We start from the raw sequence: 23580 nt of genomic DNA on the forward strand, positions 1-23580 counted from the left end.
GTAAGATGGTGGTTGAAAGCATGGGCTTTGGAGCCACACAGCTGTGGGTTTGAAACAATTCACTATGTGACACTAAGAAAATTTTGCTCTGAGTCTCAGTTTCTTTATCTATAGAATGGGCATAGTACAACCAGACCTCATGGAGGTGTTTGTTGCTGGAATAGAAGGATATAATCATGTTAAGTATTTAGCTTATAATACCTAGTACACAGTAAAGACTCAATTGAGTATCTTTTTATTAACATCTGGCCCTAAGCTTCTCTAGACTCACTTCACGTATTCCATGCCTTGAACTTTATCCACTACTGACACCACACTGTGTATGGTTCTCTTGAATCTTCGTGCTGTGCCATTCCTCTTTACCTTTGTCGTGTTTTTCCTTCTCCTTAGAATGCTCCCTTCCTCTCTTTGGCTAACTCTTATACATCCTTCAAGGATAAGCTCATGACTCTTCTTTTCCATGAATCTTCCCTGACTCCCGCACACACCAGTCTAGGCTAAGTACCCTTCCTTGGTCATTTACAGTATTTTATAAGGATCTCAATTTGATTCATTTTTGCAAAGAAGCAATTTTTGGCTTATTGATCATTTCCATTGTATCTTTGTTTTCTATTTCATGGCTTTCTGTTCTTTATTATTTCTTTTCTTTTACTTTTTGAGGTTTATTTTGTTCTTTTTCTGACATTAAGTTGGATAATTGACCTATCATCTTTTCCAGTAAAAGCATTCAAGACTACAAACTTGCCTGTAAGTACTGCTTTAGCTGCATCTACATGTTTTGCTATGTAGCATTTTTAGCAATCACTTTTTAGTTCTATGTATTTTAAATTTTCATGAAAATTTCTTCTTGACTCATGGGTTATTTGGATTGTGGCTTTTTAGAGTTTCTAAACATATGAGATTATTTCTACTTATCTTTTTATTATTGATTTCTAACTTAATTGCATTGTGGTTAAAGGGTGTTCCTTCTTTCTTTACTTCTTTTTTTTCCTCCCTTCCTCATGCTCTCCCTCCTTACTTAGTTTATTTGTTTTCCAGTTTTTTGCTTTGTACCCTAATATATGATCATTTTCTAAGTGTGCTTGAAAAGGGTGTGTAGTTTTTAGTTATCCAATGCAATATTTTACGTATGTACATTAGATTAGCTTATGGGTTACATTATACAAATTTATAGCCCTAATATTTTTGTCTGAGTTATTAATTACGTGAAGAGTTATATTAACATTTCCCTCTATGATTATGGATTTTGTATCTTTTTAAAGTCATTTTTTGTTCTTTCCCTGTTTCCCCTGTACTAGTCTGGAAGTTACACATTCTATTTTTGTTCTTCTAGCAGTTGCCCTAGAAAAGGTAATATGTATAAAATTTCACAAAGTCTGAAGTTAGGATCTTTACTCTCCTCTTAACAATACAAAGAGCTTGGGATGCGTTCATTTTGGTGGCATCCCTCCTTATCTATATGCTTTTGCTATCCGGTATTTTAGTTCTATCTGACTTTATCCTTTTTTTTGAACTTCACGAATTAGACATTATTATTATTCTATATAGTCTCAGTGTATTTTAGATTTACCCACATGTTTACCATTTTCTTTGTTTATTATTCTATTTTACAACTCAGACCTTCCCTCTGGGATCAGTTTCTTTCTCCTGGAAGTAATCTTTTGGAAGTTCCTTTAGTGAGGGACTCTTTGTATAAACTCTGTCAGTTTTTATTTGTCCAAGATTACCTTCATATTGCCCTCATTCTTGAGAGAGAGTGTTGCTGCACATATGGTGCTGAGTTCAGAGTTACATGGTCTCAGCACTTTGAGGATATGCCACCATTTACTTACCTCCATTTTTGCTGTTGAAAAGTCAGCTCTCAGTCTACTTTTTTCTTTTCCTGGTAGAGTATCTTTTCCTTTCTGGCTGCTTTTAAAATCTTCTCTTTGTCTTGAATGTCTTCAGTGTCATCATGACTTTCTAGGTGAGGATTTCTTTTTATTTATTCTGCTTGGGATTTGTTGAGATTCTTGTCTCTGAGGTTTGGTATCTTTTATTAATTCTGGAAAATTCTACTCTGTTTTCTCTTTCAATATTGTCTCTCACTCAATTTTTCTCTTCTCTCTTCGTGGAATTCTGAATTAGATGTTTGTTAGACCTTTTTTGATAGTGAGCTCATGTTCCTTGGAACCTTAATCTCTGATAATTCTTTGAGGCTTGGGTTTAAAGTGAGGACTTTCATCTTGTGCAGAGGCCTCAGAGGGCCCTGCTAACTGAGAACACTTACAACTAAATTTTTGGTCTTACACTTTTTAGGTTATAGGTGTAGTTGAATTCTGACTCTAGACTTGGTTCAGGAAGTGTTATGGTCAGGCATTTTGAGAAGAGACTTGTTTTCTTCCATTTCTCCTTCCTTGAGCCAAGGCCAAATCAAGGCAGGTTTTCTTCTAGTTCACCCCCTAAGGATGTGGCCTTGCAGAGGGCCTGGCTTGACATGGGAGTTTCCAATGTGATGCTTACCTTGCCAGCATGCATTCAGGACCCGAACTACATGCAGAGGTCAGACCATTGCCTGTGTACAGACAAAAAGATAATTACATTTGCCTTTTAAAAAGTTTGCTCTGGCTCCCCTTTGGAGAATGGATTAGAGTTCCAGAGTGGAGGCAGAGGCAAGTTAGGATGGTGTTGTAGACCTCAGGGGAGACGGTGCTACCTGGGACAGGACAGTGCTGGGTGGGAAGGTTATAGATTGAGATGCACTGTCTCTTCCCCTACATTGTAAGACATCCAGTAGCAAGGAGCTTGTCTTATTCATCTTTGAGTCCTTCAATGCCTGGCACAGAGAAGGCATTCAGCAAATGTTAATTGAATCGAACTGTGTAATTAGTAATGGTTCTAGTGCTGTGTTTTTGGACTATCTTCAAAGTGACTATTTTCTTTAAAGGGAAGTGACATAAAGGGATTCCAGGCAGTGAACTTATCCTGTCTCTGGCATTGTGAAGCTCAAGCCAGAAATAGAGAGCCAGCTGTTTGTAAGCTCCTGCAAGCCTTAGGTTTTGGCTGGGTTTACTTTCCATGATAACATAGCTTTCTTTAGCCTGTGCACTTGCTCCTTTCTTAAGAAATCTCAGGCTCTATTTGAAAGTACTTGCACAAAGCCTTACCATCTTGTTGGATTTTATGACGTTTTCTCAGAAATTACTAAACTTCATGACTCTCTAGGCAGGTTGCAAAAATGTTCCTCTAAAGGTATACTATAGCTGTGAAAACTTCTTACTTATAAGACTTCTCAGAAAACGTGCTGTGTCTAGGGAACAAAGGGAGAGGTAAATGGTCCCTGCTGGGTGACAATTTAATAAGCTTCAGCTCATCACTAAGGACTGTTTTTCGAAGAGTTTATGCAATATTATTCCATTAGAATGTGCACAAGTATTTCTAGAAAGTATGGTGAGATAAAGCAAGCATGTATGATTTTAAGTTCTTTGGCCTTGAAGGTCTTCATTATTCATTCAACAAATGAGTGTCTACCATGCCCCAAGCCCTGTGCAAGGCACTGGTGATAACGACACAGTCAGACACCATCCCTCTCCTTGAACCAGGGCCACAAGTGGCCCATACTGTCCTTTGTGTGAACTAGGAAAAAGTACACCCTCCTCAAGAAAAAACTATTAAACTAGTCAATATATTATTTATATCTCAATAACAAATTTGTTACAGCAAATAGATTATTAATGATAAATGAATGTTAGTTATTAAATAATATTTTGCATGGTTCCATAATGAAGTACTTGTTGATTTAAACTTGGAATTCAGAAATATTCTGGCACAGTCAACAGACATCAGATGATTGGACTGCAATATGGAATTTCAGATTCAACCAGGACACTAATACCAGTGAAGGATTTTTTTTAAGTTAAAAATACTCACCAATTATACACCAGATGTGAAAGCAGATCTTATTCAGAAACCCAGTCTAGTTTAGATGTTATTAGATCAACAAAGTCTTTTGACAATCCAGTTTGTCAAAGGGGAACAATACATATTGTCTTGTTAAAATAAGACACTTGACTACCACATACCAGAAAATTCTCATCATAAATATAAAATTGCCCAAACAAAACCACCTGATGTTTGTTTACTGAACCAGAATATTTCTGAACTCCCGGTTTTAATCAACCAGTGCTTTCATTATGATAATGTGTAAATATTATATAATAACTAATATTATGAATAATCTATTTGTGATAAAGTCAAAAATATAATTATAAAATATGAAAAGTGTTCAAGATAGTAAAGATGTCTGTGTGCGAACAGCATCATGGCACCCTAGTACATGACCTAAAAAGCCACACACGTGGTGGCCTTGGAGGCCCCAGTCTAGAGGGAGCAGACAGAGCTGATGATTCCAGTGTGCAATGCTAAGAGTTGCTGTTAGAAGGATGTACAGAATGTGGTGGGAGACAGAGGCAAGACAAGCTCAACCTGGAGGTATTGGCAAAGGCTGTGTGTGTGAGGGGCACTCAGGTGAGAAAGGTGCATAGTCTTTTTGTCATATTTTGGCTGTTATGTAGCCTCTCATCCTTCTTTCTGGGTTTCTGCTACTTTCTGGATAAGTGAGGTAGCTAAGTTCCAGATTGGTGAGGTGTTCCTATTTTTGAATAGATTGTGTCGATCTTCTCTCCTCCTGCCTCCATCTTCCTTTGTCTTCAGGTCTCTGCTGTCATAGCATGAATCAGCTTTATTGTTATGGCTTGTTTAATTTTCTTTCTTTCCCGTAGATTTTTATTCGACTACTGCAAGGGCCACGTTTATCTTGTTTATAATTGTTTATTATTGGCTCCTCACGCTCCAGTGCACAGTGCCTGGCATACTAAGAAGAAGCTTTGAACAGACATTGGCTGAAGTGATTTTTTCCTGCATTCCTCAAACATTTCCTTATTTTGTGCCTTGGACCCGTCGAGCACTAGGCAAACAAAGAAATGACACCTGTGAGGCACCCCCCCCTCAGGGAGCTCACTCTCTTGTCATTACGATGCAGGGGAGGAAGAGCAGTGTTAAGGGGGGGCAGCTGACTCCGATTCAGGGCTCAGTGAGGGCCTCCTATAGCAGGAGACTCTGGACTGAGTCTGGAAGGGTGAGACGGGTGAGCAAGGTTTCCAGGGGTAGAGGCAGGGTGCGTGTTCAGACAGGGCTCGGCGTGCATGGTGACGTGGCGTCAAGCTAGAACACAGAGAACTGAGGGGCCTGCAAACATTTTACTCTGGCTGGAGTACGGATTTGAGGATGGGAGAGTGATGGATGATGGGACCTGAGAGGTAGGCAGGAGCCAAGTCATAAAGGTCTGAACTGCAATCTGAGAGCCCTGGGAGCCGCTGGAAGGTTTCAAACAGGTGTGTGCTTGTGTGACAAAAATCACATTTGTATATTAGAAAGACACCCTGGCTGTGGTGTGGAGGGTGTATTTAGGGGTTGGGTGGTGAACTGGAAGTAGGGAAACCCCCTGTAAAGGCAGGGAGAGCGGCTTCTTGGTGAATTTCCAGCGTCTGGCAAGTGGCTGGGGTATAGTAAGCATCAAAATGGTACTTTGTGACTGAGTCAACCTGCAGAGGCCAGCAAGCTAGGATCACAAGCCCTCACCCCAGAATGACAGCAGAATCACTGCCGTCCCTTTTTGGAGCCTCCAGGAACCCTCTGAGGCAAGGAGGGTATATATCATCAGCTCCGCTTTACAGAGGAGCTAACTGAGGCTGGGACTGATGAAAGGGCTCACACCCAGGTCTTTGTTGATGCTGAGTCCAGTGCACTCTCCTCCGTCCCATGCTGCAGGGCAGGGTGGGTGGCAGTGCTGGGGAGAGGGTTGGCTCATGGGTGCGTTTCTCCCCAGGGACCACTGTCCTCTTCTCTGTCTAATGTGTCCCTTCAGGCAATGGTGCCCCCTCCCGGAGCCTCCTTCCAGGCAGAGGAGACAGAGGCCCAGCGGGCAGCTGAAAGCTGTCTTCACCAAAGCAGTGGGGAGAGATTTGTGGGCCGCTCGCCTTCTCATCGCCTGGGTATCACGCTGCTATTTAATAAAGGCCTCATTGCTTGAAGGGGCATTAAGTAACCAATGATAGATTTCAACCTCATTGAGGAGGAAGACGCAGAGTTAAATCAAATCCAGACCATGTGGAAATAAAAGAATAAAGAGGCTATTCACATGCATGGCCCTCCTCCTAAAAGGAAAGGGAAGGGAACAAACCATCATCCAGGGTCCACTCGAGCCAGGCACCCATTCAAAGCTTTCACATCGGTTTTCTCACTTACTACTCATGGCAAAGCCAGCAAGTAGGCACGGTGCTGTGCATTTTGTAGGTGAGGAAGTGGAGTGCCCGGGACACCAGCCACTTAGAGGTGCAAGCAGAATCCCCACCCTGGGTCTGACCTCACGGTGCCCGCTCCTTCCGCTGCGTCACGCTGCCTCCCCTGTGCACCTGTTCTCTCCAAGAGACAAGCAACGATTTATTTTTGTGCAAAGGACAAACGGGGTGGAGGTCAGCAGCCTGCGCTAGTTTAGACTGCACACTCCCCCAAGGCAGGAGCTCATATCTTGGTCCCCGGTCCTGGTGCAGCTCCACACATGGCAGCTGGATGAGGCTGGCAGGTCCTCGCCGCCCCGTGCAGTGTCACTGGCCTGTTTACCACCCTCTCGTTACTCTCCCCTTTGTCTCTCCTTCCCCCTCCTCTACACTCTGCTCCTCAGAGACACCTGTCTGGCCCTCCTGAAGATCTGAATCCATCCTGAGACCTTTCTGGTTAGTAATGAGCAAGCTGATGGAGAATTAGTTGTGATTCCCCTTGAGGTGTCACATTTAAAAGGAGACGTTGGAAGATGGTCTCATCTGTAAGTGCCAAAGCATGAGGTGCCCCTGGAGGGATGGCAGGCCGTGGGGCGGATATTCTCACAGTCACCGTCCCTGCTCACATCCTGGCAAAGCACTTAGAATCCTTAGAATCTCCTCTGCTACCCAGTTAGCCTCCCCCTGCCGGGCTGTCCCCTCACACTCCCCCACGCCCACTTAGACTCCATCCTAGCAGCCTGGGTTCGTCTGCTGCTGCCACCCTTTGCTCACACTGACCTCGCAGCCTGGAATAGCTGTTGTTCCCCCAACTCCCTGGCGGCTGACCTTGGAGCCCTACTTCAATAACCGGTCATTTCGGAGCTCCACCGTGAAGCCTCACCCTCCCGGCACAAGCGGCCAGCTTCTTCCTCTGTGTCCTCTTGGCACTTGGTATGTCCCTGTGTTTATATTGCTTTTCACGGAGGATGATAATTTGTTTAGGGGCACTAAACGCTGAGCAGTTTGAGGACAGAGATAGTGTTCCGTGTGTGTGTGTGTGTGTGTGTGTGTGTGTGTGGTTCTCTGGAGCCCAGCCTAGAGTAGGTGCTCAGGGAGGGGTTGTGACCGGAAGAATGTGAGACCCCGCGCCAGCGCTGGCCTCAGCTGCAGGAGGTCAGAGATGCATTCTGTGAGGAACAGAGGCCGGTTCTATCGCTCTCCTCTCTCTACTTCTGTCTCTGCCTGGAAAGGCTGCTTCTGTCTGGGGGTCACGCGGCTGGGTCTTCTCTGGAGCCGTCCAGCAGGGGCTCTCGCCTGCCTCACCTGGGAGGGTGATAACCCCCACCCCTGTTCTTGCCCCCTCCCCCTGCCTCACCTGTCTTCTGTCCAGACACCCTCGCTGACTAGTAGTGAACAAATGAGAACTTGCTCTGCTCCCTTTGCTTTGAAACATCTCTGACTTGGCCTGGGGAGATGGGGCTCACATACCCGGGAGTCTGCCCGCGGCACAGGTGGGGACTATCTTAGTTGTCGCTGATCCCCAGCCTGACTCATAGTAGGTTGAGCACAAAGTGGTTTCAAAGCCCACAGCTCTTCTTGGTCTTTGTTTTCTTTGTTTGCTGTGTGTATTCATTAGACGAGGCCAAACTGTTGTGACAACTAGACCCAACGTGTAAGGGCTCAACGTGACGGCAGTCTATCTCTCGCCCTTGCAGCGGCCCGGGCAGAGTTATTTCGTTTGGTGGGGAACCATTCAGGGACTCAGGATCTTCCATCTGTGGCTCTGCCATCCCCTGGGCTCTGCATCGTCGACAGCCAGGCAGCAGTAGAGGAAAGAGTGAGGAGGAGCACACACAGCAGGTTTTCCTGTGAGTCCTGGAAGTGGCACATATCACTTCTGCCCACATTCCAGTGGCTGGAACTCAGGCACGTGGTCACACTTAACTCTTGTCAAAGGAGTTCTGAGCTGGACAGTAGTGGTGAAAAGAGATTTTGTTCAGGAGCTATCGCAATGGGGGAAAAGAGATCTCAGCACAGTACTGGGCTTAGTTCCAAATACAGCATGGACAAGTTAGAATTTCTAGCCAAGGAGCAGGGTGGGGTCAGTGGATGGAAAATCACTGAGGAAACGTCAGGGGTAAGGGGGATTCTGACTAAACCAATTTGACGGGATTCTTGCTGAAGACAGGCCAGGGTGAGCACATACCAAGGGTAGGGGATGGGGAATTTGATCAGACACTGAGGGTGGGGATTCTTGCTAAGTTGACTTTAGCAGGATACTTGCTACAACTGAATGATGCAAAGAAGAACACGGGAGCCCAATGGCGGAGGCCTAGTTGGACGAGAGTTCAGAGGAGCCTGACTAAAGTGTGGTCAAGGAGAGGGTCTTGGTTGCTGCAAGGGAGACTGGGAAAGATGGTCTAGTGCTGTGTCCAGGGAGAAGAGGAAATGGATTTTGGTGAGCATCCTACAGTCTCTGCCACAGTGCAGTATAGCTGAAGTACAGGATTTGGAGTCTGTCCAAACCGGGTTCAAATCCAGGCTCGGCTCCTTACTAGCTTTGTAGATTTGGATGAATTATTTAACCTCTTTGAGCCTCAATTTCCTCAGCTGAATAATGGGGGATAGTAACCTCCACATAAAGGATGATTGAGAACTAAAGAAAGCCCCAGTGGTACATAAGAGATTATGTAAATTATAACCAATAAATTATGACTATTATTACTCTAGTCATTGTTATCTTTATTATTACCATGTATCTCAATTTTACTGATTAACTAAAAATTTAATAACGTGCACGTGGCAAAAAATCTACATAGTGTAAAAGTAGAAACACTGAAAAATATGTCTCTCCCTCATCCCACCTTCAGTTCCCTTCCTCAAAGGCAGCCACCATTAGCAGTTTCTTGATATGTTTCCAGAAATATGCATATACAAGCATGCATATATAAATAGCCCTTTTTATTTCCCCAGTGCTATCATATGATACACTCTATTCTGCACCACTTTTTTTTCCTTTTTGGTGGGGAAGATTGTCCCTGAGCTAACATCTGTGCCAATCTTCTTCTACTTTGTATGTGGGATGCTGCCACAGTGTGACTTGATGAGTGGTGCGCAGGTCCCCACGCCCAGGATCTGAACCTGTGGACCCCAGGCCACTGAAGTGAAGCGGGTGAATTTAACCACTTGGCCAACAGGCCAGCCCCTATTCTTCACCTTTCGCTTCATTTAACAGTATAACTTAGCTATTGTTTCACATCAGTATATATTGATTTACTGCTTTTTTTATGGCTGCAGAACACTCCATAGTATGAAGGTACCATCACTTAGCTGGTGCCCCGCTGACACGCATTTAGCTGTTCACAGGGTGTCACCACTCTATAAAGCTGCCATGACCACATTCTTGTGTATGTGTCTTTGTGCACTTGTGCGAGAATATCTGTAAGATAAATCTAGGATTCATACCATGCATTAATTCTCTTAGAAGATAGGATTTAAAATTTGGAATGTTTTTGCTCTAGTAACTGCTGTGGAGAGAAAGGATTGGGAATTGGAGACTCAGCTTGTCATGAGAAGATCAGATGTAGAGTATGTTTTTTTTTTTTTAGAGATTTTATTTTTTTCCTTTTTCTCCCCAAAGCCCCCTGGTACATAGTTGTATATTCTTAGTTGTGGGTCCTTCTAGTTGTGGCATGTGGGACGCTGCCTCAGTGTGGTTTGATGAGCAGTGCCATGTCCGCGCCCAGGATTCGAACCAACGAAACAGTGGGCCGCCTGCAGCGGAGCGCGCGAACTTAACCACTCGGCCACGGGGCCAGCCCCTAGAGTATGTTGTTTTTTAATTTTTAAAACCTTTGCTAATACAGACCCTTGTTCTCTATTCCCATGATACCTGGGATTCCAGATTCCACAGCAAGAATATTTGGCAGATTTATAAACCAATGCAAATTGGCTCTTCACTTCAGAGTTTATTTTCCCACATAAACAAGTTGTCCACCAATTTTCTGAATCCCACACCCGTTAAAGAAGTTGGATTCACCATAATAGAAACAAACTCCATTTTTTTGTTTTGTTTTTGAGTGGCAGAGAAACACACACTGTTGAATGTTTTCTCTGTGTTAGGTATTTTTCATAGATTGTCTCATTTAATCCTTGCAAACATTTGAGGTGAAAAATATTTTTCCTCTTTTCTGGACAAAGAAGGGGTTGGGTTCACAGAGGTTGAGTTACTTGCCCAAGGTCATGGGGAACCAAGATTTGAACTCAAGTCTTGATCACTGTACCACTCTGTGGGCCTCTTTTGTTCTTAATTAGGGGATTCAGTAGAACTTTCCCGAATGTCAAATAAATTTTACCTGTTGCATGTACATCTGATGATTAGCAGTGACTGTTATTAAAGATTCCGTGGCTTTTCTGAGTTTAGTAGAGAAGGAGAGTCTGTAACAGCCCCAACCTCGGTATCTGGCATGCTTAGACCTTACGTCATTAATCCAGCAACTCTCAAGTGACTACATAGGCCAGTCTACACTGTCAGCTCTGCTGGGTTCCACTTTCGGATGTTTCTACCCCTCAGTTCTCAGGCAGGATTGCTGTCTGTATGACCCTGGACTCTGGCTTGGCGTCTTTCCCCAGTGTCCTCCGTACACCCTTTATCAAACTTCTCTTAGTGTGTTTTCTATCTCTCAGCAAAGGAAAGTCATTAAAGCACTTTCTAAATTGTATGGCATTGTTATTACTAACGACCTACACCCCCACGACTCTGTTCTCCTAATTCTCCAGCCTTTGAGCTGGCATCACCTCAACTTGAAGTCTGCTCTCATTTCTGGAACCTGGGTTCAGTTCTTCAGCTCCCAGGAAATCTATCGCCTATGAACAAAAATTAGACATTAGAGCTCCTCCCTCCCTCACATTTTAAAACAAGATATTTCAAGAACCACAGTCTAATTCAGTCCACTGTATACTGGGAAAGGCCTGTTTTTCCACAACATAGCTTAGAATCAGTGCTTTGTGCCTGTGAATCTCTTTTTTATTAATTTAATGTATCTTTATTAACTGTTGGTTCCATATTAGCACAGTCCTTCTCTTGTTGGGCTATACATTCACTCTTCCGTTATTATTTATTAACAAACATTTGTTAAGGGCCTGATAGCATCAGGCTGCCACCTCCATTCTCTCACACATTCCTCAAAAACCCTGCGGAGGGGGTAGTATTAGCCTCCTTTGCAGGCGGGGAAAATGAGGCTCAGAGAGGTTCATTAACTGGTCCGTGTTTCATCCAGTAAGTGGTAGGTCTGAGATTTGAACCCAAGTGTTTAGGTTCTAAATCCATAAACTCTCCCAGAGGAAAGTCAAGGCTTTTAGTTTCTTATTATCTTGCTGCTTCGCTTACTCCACCCAGCTCCTTGATTAGTGATGACTCCCAATCCGTAGCATGTTTGCGAGCCTTCTGGTGCGGGGATGGTTTTTTTTTTTTTGACAGCAGTCAAATAATCTATACTGAGAAGACATTACTTAATCCAGAATGGGAGATGGTAAAAATCCACAGGAAATCTGGAAGAAAGGAGGGGGAGCATTTTTATTTGACTGGCTAGCTGATTGATCTCTAGAGGGTTTCCATTTTGTTTTCCATTCCTTTTCTCCTTGGAAGGCTAAATTACTTCAAGGAGCTCCACCTGGTTCTTAAAAGTGTCTAGGAGGTTGCAGTTAAGTAAATTCCCAGCCTGTTGAGTTTTAGGTTTCCTGAAGCCTTAATTCAGCATTGCCCAAACTTGTCTGATCATAAGAATCACCTGGGGCATTTGTTAAAATTTGATTTCCCGGTAGGAATGGGACCTGGGGAATCTTTGTTTTTTGAACAAGCCCCGGCAGGCAATTCTTGTGATCAGACTAGCTTGGGGAACACTGAGCATCATCGCTGGGAGTTAGGTCCTCCTTGTGGACTATCCTCTAGATTTGAAGCACAGCTGATCACATTGTATTGCCGTGGAAAGAACATGAATTCTGGAGTCAGAAAGCAAAGGATTCTGACCCCAATCTGCCCACTCAGAAACTGTGTTGTCTTGGGCACATAACAATGTCCCCATCTCCAGACCTCTGCTGCCATTTCTTCTGCCTGGAAACAGGAAATTGTCTTCCTTTCTCTCCCCATCCCTCTCACCTCCCTTGTCTTCTTATTCTTCAGCTCTTGGGCACGTTGCCTGATTTTCCCCAAAGCTGGGTCACCTGTCATTATTATTATTACATTTTTTTTTTTGGTTAGGAAAATATGCCCTGAGCTAACATCTATTACCAATCTTCCTCTTTTTTTGCTTGAGGAAGATTAGCCCTGTGCTGACATCTGTGCCAGTCTTCCTCTATTTTGTATGTGGGATGCCTCCACAGCATGGCTGATGAGTGGAGTAGGTCTGCGCCAGGTTCAGAACCCACAAACCTGGGCCGCCGAAGCAGAGTGCATGGAACTTTAACCACTTGGCCACAGGGCTGGCCCTCGTCATTATTTTTGTAATAATCTTTTAAGTGTCTATTGTGCCTCACTAGACTCCAAGCCCCGTGAAAGCAGGAACCATAACTCTCATGTTTATTATTTATGCCTCTAATATTCATTATTTATTGCTTTATTATTATGACTTTCACATTTCTTATTGCATACCCAACATCTAGCATGGTGAAGTGTGAATGAACTCTGGGCTTTGTTTTCCTCATCTGTAAAAGTGGATGATCACGATCTATCCACAGGGCTATTGGGAGATTAAATGAAATAGCATGAGAGCAACTGGCATACAGTAGGCATCTACTAAATGTTAGTTTTTATCGTCCTTTGGAGAACTTACTTATGATTATTGTAGTGAACAGAGCAGATTACAACCAAGGCTTTAAGGCCCTTTGCTTGGCACACCATTCTAAAAAGTTTCTAGTATTCTTAAAGTTTCAGAGTTTAGTTTTCTTTTTTCTCCCCAAGTCCAAAGACTGTCCTCCAATGGTCTTTTTAACTTTGTTCTGGTGACCCGTTTCAAGGTCTCTAATAATTTTACCTGATCTCCTGTGGATAACATATCTTTAAATTTTCTTTATTCAGTTTGGTGCTGAGAATGAAAATGATATAATTATAGCTTGAACTTAATATTTTAAAAAGATCATGGGTGGTAGAATGGATTTCAAAGGTAGCTGTATGGAATCTCTTTTTCTGGAATTCTTTAGAAAAGAAGAAGAACATTGGCTTGTGAAGCTTTCTTCTAATCATTTGACTGTGAAATCCGGGCTGATATTAGGCGAACGAAATTCAGAATTTTATTTTGTTTCCCCACCCAGTTAGGAATAACTTTTGGATGTATGACCGCCATTCAGATTTAAAGAGAAGGACTTGCTTTGACAGGCCCTTCTGCCCACACACTGGCAAATGGAAGATGCCCCAGCACCAGAGTGACCAACTGTCCTGGTTTCCCTGGGACTGAGGTGGTTTCCATGGCACTGGACTTTCTAAAACCTGGACAGTCCTGGGAAAACTGGAATGAATTGATTGGCTATCCAATCCAGTGCGCAGAGAGGCTTGCTGAAGGAATTGAAATAACAGTGAAGTGAACATTAGCCTGCTTTTCTATTGTTTCACGAAACACAGGAACCAAGAAGTTAAAACTGCTTTTTTTTTTAATTTTGTGAAAGTTTTTGAAAATTAATTTCACTTTTAAAGCCACTAAACTAAATATAGGTGGTCTTAAATGTGATTGCTTTTGCACCCTTTAAAAATTCAATGACAGTCTTTTAGAAAAATGGTATTGTATTGTAAAACCCAATTCTGTCTTTTCTGCACCTGAATGGCTACAGCTAGCCAATTTATGTGACCCATTTTCTAGCGTTAATCATTTTCAGTGATATGTTGTGAATAGTTCATCTTTGAAGTATTTTTTCTAGTTAAACATCAATAGTAGAACTGATACTATCGTTGATGAATCCTGAAAATAGGTCAGTCTTGAAAGAAAGGCTTTAACTCATATAAATTGTATATTATCACTTAAGTTTCACAAGGTAAAATTTAAAATTATCTTTATATGTATTTATGCCTATCTTATTCCCCAAAAGTATGTAAAGTGGCTTTCAAAAATACATACATTGTTATAAGTTTTTTAAAAGTTTAGGCAAAAAAAATCAGGGCAAAGGAACAATAAAAATGGTGCAATAAGATGAAATTAGGGAAAAGTTAGTATCTAAAATGCATGATCTTAAGATCTTGTGGTTTTTGTGATGAGACACAGATTTGGCTCTGAGTTTCCTTGGTACCAAGGAAAAACAGAAATGTACCAAGTTGTACGTCGTGTTGCCTCTAAGATAAAATAAAAGATGTTGCTTAAGCGAAGCGCAGCTTTTCCTAGCACCAAAGACTGGGAGAAATTTCCGGAGAGGGCCCTTCATAAAGGAGCCCATGTGTCATAGGCATCTCTCCAACAACCCCCTCTAATCAATACAGTATCAAGGTTTTGTATGAGATAGCGCCCCTCAGTGCCCTCTTGAGGGCATAGCAACCAAGCGCCAATAAGACGGTTACTACATTTAAGACAGAGGTCCTTCCCTGGGGCTTTGCCTCAGGCTCCTGGCAAGCTTTTTAGCATTCAGATTTCTAGGTCCCAGCCCACCTCTACTCAATCAGCATCTCTTTACTTTTGAAAAGCTTCTGAATAATCGCGACACAGAACAATTTATTTAGAGTTTTTTTGAAAAGATATTCAAAGAGGAAACCCAAATGTCCAATAAACATTTGAAAACAATAATTTAATCTCACTAGTGTAATCATGAATATGCAAAGTAAAACAATGATGAGATACCATTTCACGTCGTTGGATTGGCAAAATATTTAGCAGTAGCTAGCAGAGTTGAAAATGTGTGTACTCTGTGATCCAAACAATTCCATTTTTAGAAAAATTCTTGTCCATGTGCACAAAGAGATGCAATGAGGGTGTTTATTGCAGAGTTCTTCGTAATGAGGAAAATTTGGAAAGCATCTATATTCCATCAATTGTGAGATACATAAATCAATTTATGATGTGGTTTGAGTTGTGTCCCCCTCGAAAGATATGTCCACGTCCTAACTGGTATATGTGAATATGACCTTATTTGGAAATAGAGTCTTAGCTGTAATTAAATTAAGGATGTCCAGATGAGATGATCCTGGATTAAGGGTGGGGCCTAAATCCAATGATGAGTGTCCTTATAAAACACAAAAGAGGAGAAGACACAGAGACACACAGAGGTGAAGGCCATGTGAAGACAGAAGCAGGGACTGGACTGATGGTCTACAAGTCAAGGAATGCCAAAGGTTGACAGAAGAGAGGCATGAAATGGATTTTCTCTCAGAGCCCTCAGCAGGAACCAACCCTGCCAATGCCTGGATTTCGGGTTTCTGGCCTCCACACTATGAAAGAATACGTTTTTGTTGTTTTAAGCCACCCTGTTTGTGGTAATTTGTTATGGCGGCCCTAGGACTCTAATAAAACGAAGATCTTCCCCCAAACCACAGGGATACCTGGAAGAGGGTATAGTTATGGGGTTCTCCCTAGGCCAAGAGAATGGAAAGATGGAGCTGATCATCTTCCACAGTGCAGTGGAAGCGGTTTGTCCTGGTTTGAGGCTGAAAGAGCCCTTGGAGAGATGTAGTCCAACTCCGCCCATTTTTAAAGATGAGGATGCGCAGACAGGGGAAATGAGTTGCCCAACACCTATTGCTAATAAGGGGCAAACTAGGATTTGAACCCAGTTCTGTCTCACTCCAAAGCCTGTGTTCTTTCCTCTTCCTTGTGACACTGGCCTCAGAATGCATCGGGTCTTCTCAGATCAGTCTGGCGGCACGGCTGGAGGAAGGAGCTCAGATGCTGGAATTGGAAGACCTGAGTTAACCTCTGCTCTCCCAGCTCTTCCAGCATGGGAGGGAAAAGGTGATTACCTTCTCTGACCCTTAAATTCCCCTTCCTGATACTGAGGCTAACCTTTGCTCCCAGAGCACCTGAATCCCTCGATTGTAAGCCTCAAGTGAGAGAATATATGTGAAAAAGTCTTCATTAAACTGTAAATCACTATGCAACTAGAGTACTGTTATCATCTAGTCTAGCCTCAGACCAGGAAAGTGAAAACTCAGAAAGTGTGGTAAGCAGAATTCTAAAATGACCTTCACACGTGGATAATCCTCTCCCTTTGAGTGTGGGCGGGAGCTGTGGGTATGGTGCCATGTCACTCCCATGATTATGTTACATTATATGCCAAAAGGAAGATAGGTGTGGGTGGGCCTCAACCAATCAGGTGAACCCTTTCAAAGCAGAGTTTTCTCTGGCTGGTTGCAGAAGAGGAAGTCAGACAGATGTGTTCCGACTAGTCTAGAAGACAGCAAACATCCACATTATGAACTGCCTATGGGTGTCACTATGGCGAGGAACTGCCAGCAGTCTTGAGTTGCTGAGTGTGGCCTGGCCCACAGCTAGAAGGAAAATGAGGACCTCAGTCCTACAGCTGCAAGGAGATGAATTCTGTGAAACAGTGAGCATGGAAGATGACCCTGAACCCACATGAGACCCGCAACCCTGGTGACACCTTGACTTCAGCCTTGTGGTAACCTGTGCAGAGAACCGAGCTATGCCATGGTGGACTTCCGAACTCAAGGAACTGTGAGCTAATAAATGGGCTTTGCCTGAAGCCACTAGATTTGTGTTAATTTTTTTGTGCATAGTTGGAAAACTAATACAGGGAGATTAAAAGCTTTTCCCTGGGTCGTAGAGCCAGTAAGTACACATGTCTCTGTATGCCTCTAAGAAGCTCTGAGCTTCTCTGAGTCTGCAGCTACATCTTACTGATCTCTGGAGTCAAACTGACTGGATTTGTGCCCTGGCTCTGCCACTTATGAGGTCAAAAACTCAGGCAAGTTACTTTATTCGCTGTGCCTCAATTTCCCCATCTGTAAAATGGGTATGGGTTGAATAGTACTTACTCCTGGAGTCATTAGCAGTGTTAAGTGACTTTGCATATGAAGTGCTTAGAACCATGCCTGGTACACAGTGAACACTCAGCGAATGTGGTGATGCTGGTTTCGTTACATCTCAGCACCTCTCCCAGTAGCTAGGACATAATAGGCACTCAATGAATGTTTGTTGAGTGGATGAACTAATTAATTAGGACTAGAATGTTGGTCTCCTGATTCTTAATTCTATAATATTTCTACTAATCATTATTTGCAATAGGATACAGATTTTTCCAAAGCTGACTTTACTGGCCAAGCTTCTTCAGGATGCGCCAGGAAAGCACCAGATTTGTAACACTGTGAAAATACTGAGGTGTTTAAACTGGTACAGTGCTTAAAAACCTGTGTGCTGTGGAAGCGGCTGGAAGCCGTGAGTGGGCTGGCTTTGCCTTAATAGGCCACTTCAGCTGCTCAGGGTGACATCCGCTTAATGCAATTGCCTAATTATCTGGTCATCAGGGAAATGCCACTGTCATTGCCAGCTGAGCTGGGTCCTCAATCAGTTTGTTCTGAGTTCGTTAAGTAAATTAAAAGGTATTGCTTAAATACTTAGTAGAGGAGTAACAACTCTCATCTCAAGGAGCTAGTGAGAGCAGTGGCTTTTTGCCGCAGCTATTGACTGTGTTGATCTTTGAAAAATGAGATTTGGAACTTGACAGTACAGCTCAACATCAGAAACAAAAGGAGACTCCAAAATTTGATAAGGATACCCGTACGCTCTCACCCCCACTCCCACCGCATTCAGGTTGTTGTTGCTGGTAATTCCTTTTAGAATTCCAAACAGCAGGGCGGCCTACTGCTGTGAACTAGCCCATCACTCCTGAACTGGTCCACATCGAGGGCGTCCATTTCCCTTCTCACAGCTGCCTTGTTCATCTGCAGAGTTATTACCAAACCCTGGCCTGGAGAAATGGATGACCACAGCCTGCACACATCTGCTGTCCGCCCGAGCAGTTTCACATTAAGATTTGTTTTGAGGCTTATGTATTCTGGTTCCGTTCAGTTCCCTTTCCGTTACAAGACCCTGTAGTCATTCCTTATTCCCACCACACTGAACTACATGCCATTTATTCCTCCAGCATCTATTACTTGCCGCTCCCTGCCCAGGATACAGAGATGATTAAAATGCTGTTCCTGCCCTGGAGAGACTTCTAATCATGCTCCCATGACTTTGCACGTGAGGCACCTTCAGCCTAGACCACTTTCCTGGCTTCTGGGCTCGGCAAATCCCAGCTCATCTTTCAAGCTTCTACCAGACCACCCCCTTTCCCCAGAAGAAGAACTCACACCCTGCTTCATGCTCCCGTAGCTCTTTGCTCCTCATCTTCTGGAGCGTTTGCCACTTTGCATTGTGATTTATTTACAGGTTCACATCCTAAAGACAGGGACTGTGCCTTATTCTCTGAATCCCCAGTGCCTGGCATTGAGTTGGTGCATAATAAGTTCTCTTGAATTAATCAATCAGTTAATAAAAGAATATAATTATTCTTACGTAAGGTGTGTAGGAGGGTAGAGGTGGGGATGGAGCAAAGAATAAATGTGCATTTCCAATATCTCTTTTACCAGCAGGGGGAGAGATGTGTTTAGTTTATAAATATCCCATCCTGTAAGCCTTCGGATTCTGTGGTCTGAAAGGCCAAAGAGAGGCTCAGGGTCTTCCTGAGTGACACCTCAAATTTCTCTGGAGCCATTTTACTTCAAGTAAGAGGGAGTATGGCCTTGATTAAGTTGAATCATGTCACCTATGGAAGGCTAATTTCTGTTTTTCACCTTTTTTCTATTTGCTCACCCTTTCTTTAGTTCTCTCCTCTATGACTCACGAATTTGGACTTCTTGCTTTGACTTCTCTCCACTCCCATTCCTGTGTTTGTGATCTCATAGTTCTAATTAGATGTCCCATTGTCCCCTCAAGCTCAGTACTTCTAAAAGTTAACTGCTTCTCTCCCAGATGTACCCCCATTCTCATTCGCTCTATCCCGTTAGTGGCTGTTTGGGGCACTGAAATCTGGAGGTGAGGATTAGGATAGGCAGAGATACTCAGCAGAAGATGCAGGTGTTTTTTGTCAGAGGCAGTTCAGCACTCTGGAGAGCTCCCAGGTGGGAACAGCTCCCCTGCTCATGTCCTCCCTCTGCTCCTTCCCACACACATCAGGCTTAGTATACACCCCCTTGTCACTGGAGTTCCATGGTTGTTATAGGAAACTCACTCGTTTCTCCTAGGCTTAGTTCTCTGGGGACTGAGGACTTAATGGGGCTGTGTTCTGTTCCTTGCTCCACAACTTACTAGATACACTACCAGAGACCAAGTTATCTGATTGCTCTGAGCCTTGATTTCTTCCTCTGTAAAATGCAATTGCAGTATATCTACCTACTTGATAATGCTGTTGTGAGAGTGAATTGAGATAGCGCATGTAAAGTATGCAGCACATAATATAAACTCCATAAATAGTTGCCACAATTTTTATTATTATAGAAATTATTGGTACAATTGCATTAATTCTTCTAATAATATGTGATGGTATGACTTGAGGCTCTCATGGCCGTGGCATGTCTCTGGGAGATTACAGGCTGGTTTTAGGGATCAAGAAGAGCAAATGAGTTTAGGGGGGCAGAGCCCTCTTCTTTTGTCTAGTAAGTCCTCTGGGAAACCACTTTCTTGTCCCTTGGGTGCTGTAATGTCAGCACAAATCATAATTAATCAACTGTTGGAACAGAAGATCAGGTCCTCATAGATTTGCCGAGTGGGAAATACCCTGCGTGTGGCAAATGGGGAAATAGGCCCAAAGAGACCCAATAATGCCCAAGGTGGCTCGGCGAGTTAGTGGCCACAGACAGAGGAGCACCGAATCTCCAGGCTCTTGCTTGCTCTTTGCTTGGTATTTGCACATACTGTTGCTTCCTCTCATGAGAATGACCTTCCTTCTCTAGTCTTGGCAACTTCTCTCTTTCTCATCAAGAGTCAGCTCCAATGCCACCTAGCTCTCTGAGCCTTGGTTACCTCTTCTGTGAAATGGGGCTGTGATGGCTGTTCGTAAGGTTGTGTGGAGATTAAATGTGACCGTGTGGGTAAAGAGCTTAGCTCTGAGGCATGTATATAGTCTAGTCATGTGTCGCTTAACAACGAGGATACAGTCTGAGAAACGCATTGTCAGACAATTTCATCGTTGTGTGAAGATCATAGAGTGTACATATGCGGAACTAGATGGTAAAGCCTACTACTCACCCATATGTGTGGTCCGTTGTTGACTGAAATGTTGTTATGTGGCGCATGAATGTAGATGCTTAGTAAGATGGTGGCTACAGGCATTACAATGATCTGTTTATGTGTCTGGCTCAGCCGCTGCGCTATGAGCTCTTTGAAGGAGAGGACCATTTCCTTCCTCCTATTTTCCCCTCTCCAGCTTTGTCTCCTCCTGCTAACCCTCTGCTCCCATGTGTGGAACCTCTCAGCGTCCCCCGAGCATACCGCCTGGTCAAAGGCACGACTTGCTTGCATGTTGAATGAATGAATTGATGTTCTGGCTAACCTGTGGTGCCTTAGACTGGCTTTCTGGTTACCTTATGGAAAGTACTGAAGTTTCCTGGGTATCTGGTTAACTGGGGATGAGCTGCCCTAAGAAGTGTCAGGAGTGACTTTGGGAAAAGTTGTTTGATATCCTGGGTGGGAGGAAAGTCCTGCTGAGATGGAAACCTGATTTTCTTTGTTTCCATTTCAGTTAATAAGCACATTTAAAGTTTCGATGTGGAAGAGGCTGGATAATTTGAGGCCTAGTGGTGAATTAATATAATTTACCCGCAGTGAGGGAGTAGAGAGCAGGGAGATTACTGTTGATAATTTTGCAGAGCATAATGAGTTAATTTATAATTTATAATTGATATTAGAGCTCTTCCATAGGCTGAATTATGATGAAATGGAGTAAGAGTCATTTAACGTGGTTACTTTGTTGTTTGTGTTACCCTTATGAATTGGAAAGTGGAAAAAGAACATAGTGCTAAATTGGTATCTAATCTTTCCAGAGCTATTTGCTAAATAAACTGGAATTTTAATTAAAACTGCAAGCCAAGAGGTAAATCACTTTAGAAGTTTGTGAAGTTTTTCTTTTTCTCTTGCCTAATCTAATTACCACTAATAAAGATTCTTTACTGGTGGGAAATTAGACACCAGAATAAATAACTGGAGGAGATGGCTGTGGGGCACTGAAATTATGAAAGGGGCAAGGTTATCTTCCCCTCCTGCTAATGTGGGCTTTTTTTTCTGTAGTTAAATTGTTTGGTAACAATTTCGATCTCATTAAAAGTATTGTGATCAGAAGCAGAAGGAAGGTGGACGACAGCCCTCACGGCAGCTCTTCCAGCTTTATTCATATGAGTGAATTATAATGAATGGATTTAATAAAAAATACAACATCCCTTGGTGATTAGCTCCATGAACAACGAACGGTGGCTTACCTAGACTATCACATCTGCAATAATGAAGAAGTGAACAGGAAAAGGAAACTTCATAGATCACAAAAATTGCTGCTTTCCAGCAAAAGGCTGTTAATTAGTTATCCTCTTGGCTATATTTATTGGCTCTATTAGAGGATGAGTAATTATTGTCTTCCTGGGAAACCCATTGGAGCCAGACGGCGCCTTTATTAAACTGGAAGGCTCCTCAGAGCGCTAGCTATCCCTGTGGGAGTCTCTCCATTCAGAGTCTGCAACAACCAGGAAGCTGGAGGAGGCGAGTCAGGAATGTCAGCCCATGGGCATGAGAGAAGGGCTTCTCTAAAGCGTGTCAGCTGTCACAGTGGTTCTTACACGTGGACTTCCCAATGTGCTCTTGCTCCTCCATGCCCCACCCCCGCCCCTACTCCCAGTGCATTCTTTTTCTCTTCGCCCAGTCACCACCGCCTCCCTGTCCCCTTTCTCCCAGCTTTGGCTGCCTCCCTCATGGGCCTGGCCGCCCTCAGTCTCTCTCTACCTCTCCTCCATTCTCCATTCTAGCACTTCCCTTGCTCTCCTCCCCCTGCAGAATTGAGTTCAAGCTCCTCAGCTTGCCCTATGAGCCTTCACGGTCTGTCTGGGCGGTGTGGACCTCTCCAGCTTTGTCTCCCTTACTCCCCCTGGGCTCCAGGCACCCGGAACTTCTCTGACTCACTGCCTTCCCTCTGCCTGATTTCCCTTTCTCTTCTCTGCCTGGCAAACACCTGCTTCACACCTAGCTCAAATGGCCCCTCCTTGGTTAAACTGCCCTCACCTTGAGCAGGAGCCATTGCTCCTCCTGGGCTCTCACACAGCACATGGTCCCATTTTTCTGTAACACGTCTGCCTCTACCCCCAGCCTGGCTCCTGAGTCCCTGGAGCTATGTTGATTCCCTACTGTTTTTCAGGAGATGGCTTTGTTGAGGGCCAGCCCTGCTTTCTCCACCATGGGGGATGTCTCAGGACTCTTCCTCTCTGCCTTTCTCACCATAGGACGTAAGTAGGTGAAGAACAATCCAGGAGGCTCGCTCTCAATGTTCTGTAATTGGACTAATTTAGCTCCTACTATGTGCCAGGCCATTCACAAATATTCTCTCACGTGCATAGTTGTATGTAACCTTCACAGCAACCCCTGTGAGGGATGCTGTGCTAGTCCTCTTTCTCAGATGATGAAACCAAGGCCCTCAGCAGTTGGCAGGGCCAATATTTGAATGGCAAAGCCTGGTAATTGCGTAAAACTTAAACTTTTATTATCAGAGGTTCAGTTCCTCTTCCCAAAAACAGGTTCTTCAACTTAAGTCAAGGAACTTTTGTGCAAATACGGGCTTTCCTCAGAGGTTAGGTGCATACCCAGGAAGACCTACATGGTTTCAAATCCCCTGAGTGTACCTGTGCACGTTTAACTTAGGCTGGTCCTAGAAAACACTCCTGTCCACCAGCTCCTTTGGGCAACAGAGAGATAGGGGTGGGGCAAGTTGTGGTTTTTTTCTAAATCTTACCAGCCAATAGGTATGGAGTGAAGGGTGATGGGAAAGAATGGAAGAGAAGGAAACCAGCATGTTTTGAACAACTACTGTGTACCAGGCATTGTGTGCTAGGCACATTGCTAGTTGGCTCAATCACATTATTAATCCTTCCAATAAGCCATTACTGTTCCCGCTGAGGAAACAGGCTTGGGGTGCCCCATGTGTGGGCTTCCCCCACAGCCCCATCCAAAGACACTGCAATCAGGAAGCTGGCTGGTCCCTCACCAGCAGGAAGAGGCCTTTTCTCATCAGCCCCATTTTCCAGAGGCAGGAGGGCGCCTGGAAACTCCCTGTG

The 23580-nt window shown here is 43.8% G+C and overlaps 1 protein-coding gene across 4 annotated transcripts in view; it reads left to right on the forward strand.

Annotated features, from left to right (window-relative positions):
• Positions 1 to 23580, forward strand: part of TTLL11 (tubulin tyrosine ligase like 11) — a 228725-nt gene that overhangs the window by 14724 nt on the left and 190421 nt on the right. For 2 of the 4 annotated variants that reach the window (XM_044778860.2, XM_070518832.1), the window contains exon 1: positions 6560 to 7250. The exons of the other annotated variants lie outside the window; for them this stretch is intronic. The gene's annotated coding sequence lies outside the window, so the exon portion shown is untranslated. Of the gene's footprint in view, positions 1 to 6559; positions 7251 to 23580 lie in introns of those variants that run through there. 4 annotated transcript variants of the gene reach the window in all.

This window comes from Equus asinus, chromosome 10 (assembly GCF_041296235.1).
Source record: "Equus asinus isolate D_3611 breed Donkey chromosome 10, EquAss-T2T_v2, whole genome shotgun sequence".
NCBI lineage: Eukaryota > Metazoa > Chordata > Mammalia > Perissodactyla > Equidae > Equus > Equus asinus.